This window comes from Gossypium hirsutum, chromosome A08 (genome assembly GCF_007990345.1).
Source record: "Gossypium hirsutum isolate 1008001.06 chromosome A08, Gossypium_hirsutum_v2.1, whole genome shotgun sequence".
NCBI classification, from domain to species: domain Eukaryota; kingdom Viridiplantae; phylum Streptophyta; class Magnoliopsida; order Malvales; family Malvaceae; genus Gossypium; species Gossypium hirsutum.
Window position 1 is genome coordinate 25,609,338 of NC_053431.1, and position 5,743 is coordinate 25,615,080.

The following is a 5,743-nucleotide window of genomic DNA, read 5'->3' on the forward strand; positions in this document are numbered from 1 at the left end:
AATGCACTTATTTAATCACTAAATAAAATTAAGCAACTAAAAATTCATATCTTCGGTAAAATGATCGTTTTGCCCTTAAACTTTGGCAAAATAACCATTTTACCCCTATGCTCGAAAATCAATTTTTATCGAATTTCTTCACATCTTAAGCTTAATTGAACTCTTTTTACTCTTATAACAACCCCAAATTCTCTCTATTTCACACATTTATCACTTATTTTGCAACTTGTGCAAAATAGTCCCTTTAGGTGTTTTCATGTAACACCTTTCACAAAAGTTGACTATTACACAACTAAGACTCATAGTCTTCCATAAAATTTCAGAAAACACCCTAAATGCTCTCATGGCAAAACCCTAGACCTTCAACCATTTTGCAAGATAGTACCCTCATTTGAAAGCTAATGCTTCAAGGGTCGCAAAAATGCAAAAATCATCAACAAAGGGTCTGGAAATCACTTACTTGTGAGTGCTTCAAGTTGCTGAAAATTTTTAAGCTCTCAAACCCCCTTCCATGGCTAATTTTCAGTGGAGAAAAGTGATGAGTGATAAACCATAATTTATACATATTTTTACCCCATGCTTAACGCATTTTATGAATGATTTGTCCTTAAAATTGGTGAATTCGATGCTCCTAATGCTTTAATTTCATATTTTATACTTAGGAGAGCATAGGAGAGTGAAAGGAATGAGAAACAGGTCAAAAACGGAGAAAATGGGCCAAAGTATGAAATCAACACAGCCTGGACCTCCTCACACGGGCAGACCACACGGCCGTGTCAAATTGGCAGGCTCGAGCACGGCCTGAAGTAATCGCACACGGGCGTGTCACACGAGTGTGTCTCTACCGAGCCCAAGTTGAGTCCAATTCAGAAAAGGCTAATTTTGAGGGCTCTTGCGCATTCCAAAGCCTATAAATACACCCTTGAAGAGAAAGAAAAAGGGGAAGCAGATTGATCCATCTCAGAAGTCGAATTCATCATCAAGACTGAATATCTCTCCTCAATTTCCCCTTCAGGAGTTTTAAGTTTTCTTTATGTTTTGTATTCTTTATTATTCTGAGATGTTTTCTTATTTAGTTATGAACTAAAACCCTTAAATACCTAAGGGGAATGAAACCTAAGACGAATTTTGTTATTATTTTCTAAATTGTATGATAAATATTTAACTAGTTCTTAATTATGTGTTCTTAATTCTTGTTTTGATATCCCCGGATACCGATTCAAGATAAGCTCTTATTCAGATGAGGAATAGACCCTGTCTAAGAGTACATTTGTCATAATTAATTAGAGTTGTTTGCGCGCCTAGACATAGGGTGACAAGATTTTGCCGGATTAGGGTGAAACCTAATAATGGGATTCATAGATTGAGTTAATGCAACCCTAGGGTGTTAATTAGAGAAAGGTCTCAATTATTCAACCTAGGGATTAGACATTATTAGTCTTGAATAGGGATAATAACATAACTAAGGGATCTTTACAGAACAAGTTAAGTGAATAAATCGTCCGATTCGGAGCCAGAATAACATGTAAAGTCTAGGTGGATTTTTCCTTAGGTATTGTCTCAATCAATCGATTTTCCCAAAAGAAATTGCCCAATTCTACTTTTTGTGAGTTCTGAGTTTAGATAATTAGTTAGTTAAAACAAAACCTCTTTATTCTTAGGCTAGATAATAAAAAGACGGTCATTACTAGTACTTGTAGTTCCTTTGGGTTCGACAATCTGATCTTGTTAAAACTATACTACTGTTCGATAGCTACACTTGCCTACATCGCGATAATAGTTAGCTTCAAGAATGATTAATTATAAATATTTAAAACCTATCGCGAAATAACGCGATCAAGTTTTTGGCGCCGTTGCCGGGGATCTAAGATATTAAGAACGCTCAATTTTTATTACTTTAGCCATTTATCTTTCTTGCAATTTAATTTAATTTTTTATTTATTAATTTGCTTTTTCTTTCTCTTGGCAGGTTTTTATAGTTTATGACTAGAAGAAACCCGTCAGGACCACTACTTTTTGACGAAGAAATCGATCGCACAGTTTGCAGAAACCAAAGAGCAATTAGGCGAAGCTTAAGATACACAGAGAATAAGCAAGAGGACGATACTCAAACCCCAACCGAAGAGATGGCTGAAAACCAAGACAATCAGCTACCTCCAGCAATTGCGGTTAATCAAAATCCTGGTCCACGTACTATGTATGATTATGCTAAACCTACTTTAACAGGAACTGAGTCAAGTATAGTTAGGCCTGCTATTGCTGCGAATAACTTTGAACTAAAACCTAACACTATTCAAATGATATAGCAATTTGTTTAGTTTGATGGTTTGCTGGATGAGGATCCAAACACCCACTTGGCAAATTTCCTGGAACTACACGATACATTTAAAATTAATGGCATTTCTGATGATGCCATACGTCTTCGGTTGTTTCCCTTTTCATTGAGGAACAAAGCTAAACAGTGGTTGAACTTGTTACCACGAGGGTCAATCACTACTTGGGAACAATTGACCGAAAAATTTCTTTTAAAATATTTTCCGCTGGCTAAAACGGCTAAATTACGTGATGATATCTCTTCTTTTGTGCAGATGGATTTAGAAACACTCTACGATGCATAGGAGAGATACAAGGACCTTTTGAGAAGGTTCCCTCACCATGGGTTATCGCTTTGGCTTCAGGTTCAAACATTCCATAATGGCCTGAATCCTTCGACTCGACAAATGGTTAGCGCAGCTACTGGCGGAACCATCAATAATAAACACCTGAAGATGCTTATGAGTTTATAGAGGAGATGTCATTGAATAACTATCAGTGGCAAGTCATGAGGACAAAACCAACGAAAACAGCTGGTGTTTATAACGTCGATTCAGTCACCATGCTCTCTAATCAGGTAGAACTCTTGAATAAGAAAATTGATGGTTTTCTTAGTTCTTCACAGGTTCACCCAATAATGCAGTGTGATGCAAGTGGAGGTGGAACAAGCCATTCGGAATACCAACCTTATGGCCTCAATATAGATAACGAGCAATTAAATTACATGGGTAATAATTCTCGATCTCAAAACAATCCATATAGTAACACTTACAATGCAGGTTGGAGGAACCACCCAAATTTCTCATGGGGAAGCCAAGGAAATCAGAAACCACCTCTGGGCTACCAACAACCACCCTACCAACAGGAAAAGAAGCCGAACCTTGAAGAGATGCTCTCAAAGTTTATATCGGTGTCAGAAACTCATTTCCAGAATATCGAGACAGCACTTAAAAATCAACAAACGTCGATCCAAGGGTTCAAAACTCAGATTGGCCAGCTTTCCAAACTAATCTCCGAATGACAACAAGGTAGCTTGCCAAGTAATACTGAACCCAACCCAAGGGAACAACTCAACGCGATTAATGTTCAAGATGAACAAAGATTCATTGAGCCTGAGCTAGAACCAATTCAAGAAACTGTGGTAAGCAAAGGTCAAGGTGAGGTAGGTCATAATACAAACAAATCAGTGAATGTTGAATATAAGCCTCGTGTGCCATACCCCAACGTGACAAGGAAAGACCACTCGGATGAACAATTTGGTAAATTCCTTAAACTCTTAAAAAAATTACATATTAACTTACCTTTTATTGAAGCCCTATTGCAGATGCCAAACGCAATGAAATTTTAAACGGAGCTTTTAGTAAATAAGCGGAAGTTGGACGAGGCATCGCATGTGGAGCTAAACGCAGTTTGCTCAGCTATTCTCTAAAATAAACTACCTAACAAACTAAAAGATCTAGGGATTTTTACAGTTCCTTACTTAATTGGTAGTTTATATGTTAATAATTCATTAGCTGATTTAGAGGCTAGTATTAACGTCATTCCATAAAAAATGTTCAAACAATTAGGTCTCGGGAAACCCAAATAGACTAGGATGAGCATTCAATTAGCAGACAAAACTATAAGATTTCCTAAGGGTATTATTGAAGATGTGCTAGTTAAAATCGGTAAATTTATATTTCCCGTTGACTTCATTATTCTAGACATAGAAGAGGATAGCAACACTCCTTTAATTCAAGGAAGGCCCTTTTTGGTAACTGCTAAAACAATTATTGATGTTGGTACAGGTGAACTCACACTCCGTGTGGGAGACGAAATAATCACTCTTCAAGCTTGCAATTCTGGCAACACAACGGAAATTGCAGGTGATCGTTTTACCCATTCTTGTAACACCCCTTACCCGTACCCGAGGCCGGGATAAGTTATGAGGCATTACCAGACAAACATACAAACATTAAACTAAAATACGGGCTATAGCATTTCATTCATATTTCAAAACGTTCATTCACTTACACATAGTCCCTTATTTGAGTCTACGAAGCCCAAAACATACTTTAGAAAGGGTTCGAGACTAAAGCGAGAACTTACAAAAATCTTGGAAATTTCATGCTTTAAGGCTCCACACGCCCATGTCCCAAAGTCGTGTTCCATACACGGCTGAGACACATGGTCGTGTCTCTGCCTGTGTGGAATATACCTAGGCTATTTTCCAAGCTTTGGTCAACCTTAATCTCTTACACACTTATACAAAATCAAAAGCATATAAAATGGTATTCATTTAATGATTTCTCAATTAAACCACAAACATAGCATTTGTATGTCATCATACATGTTTCTCTCATACTCATTTTACCTTGTTTATTATAGTACCACTTATACATTTATACCAAGATTATCATCTTACCAAATATCTTCAGCTTAATCATCAAGCATTCATATTTAAAACTAGATCATATCTTTATAAAATACCACAGTTTAGATCCGCAAAATAACATGTTTGCCTGAAACATTTCAATTCAACTCCATACCCAACAAAGCATTACATTGAGACTAGTCATATATATATACATGTCATGATACATATCATTCTCTTTCTGTTTTCTTATAAACACATATCATTTATTTCATTATATCAATATTTCATATACCATAGTTTTCATGTAATCCACATATATTTATTTTCCTCCTCCTCCTCTCCATTCCACATCCGTAATGTATATAGCATTCTTGAAAGTACGATTTCACAATTTACTAATAAATGCTCACATCAAACTGTCCACACGAGTCATAGTCACTTACTTATTTATAATTCAAGTTATAGAGCTCAAAATTAAGATCCGTAAATTTCCCCTGAAACTAGACTCACATATCTTTCCACCATAAAATTTTCATAATTTTTAGTTTAGCCAATTAGTACAGTTTATTCATTAAAATTTCCTCTGTTTCACTTTCTAACAGTTCTGACCTCTCTTCACTAAAAATTAATTATCTCACAGTACAGAACCCGGATAATGTTCTTGTTGATTTTTCTTGAAAATATACTCATTAGGGATTTTAAAAATATAAGTTTAATTCTCTAATTATTTTTATCCAAATTGTTTTGATTTTCCAAAGTCAGAACAGGGGATCACGTAATCATTCTGAACCAGTCTCACAAAAACATAAATATCTCAAAATATAGAACTCATTTTCTTTCTCTGTTTCTTTTATATGAAAATAGACATATTAAGCTTTAATTTTATATCTCATTCAGTCTCTGAATCAATTTATACTATTTTTGATGATTTTTCAAAATCACGTCACTGCTAATGTCCAAAACAATTTTATTGCTAATTCACTCTTTCACGCTTTCTTTGTATTAACCTCATTTTAACATACATATCACAAATCATTTTCACCACATTTCATACATCACAAGTATAGGCCCATG

The 5,743-nt window shown here is 35.5% G+C and overlaps 1 non-coding gene across 1 annotated transcript; it reads right to left on the bottom strand.

The window, feature by feature from the left end:
• Positions 1 to 2,555: 2,555 nt before the first annotated feature.
• LOC121205316 (small nucleolar RNA R71) lies at positions 2,556 to 2,662 on the bottom strand. Its single transcript, XR_005900400.1, has one exon. It is a non-coding gene; the product is annotated as a small nucleolar RNA R71 (small nucleolar RNA).
• Between the last annotated feature and the right edge of the window lie 3,081 nt (positions 2,663 to 5,743).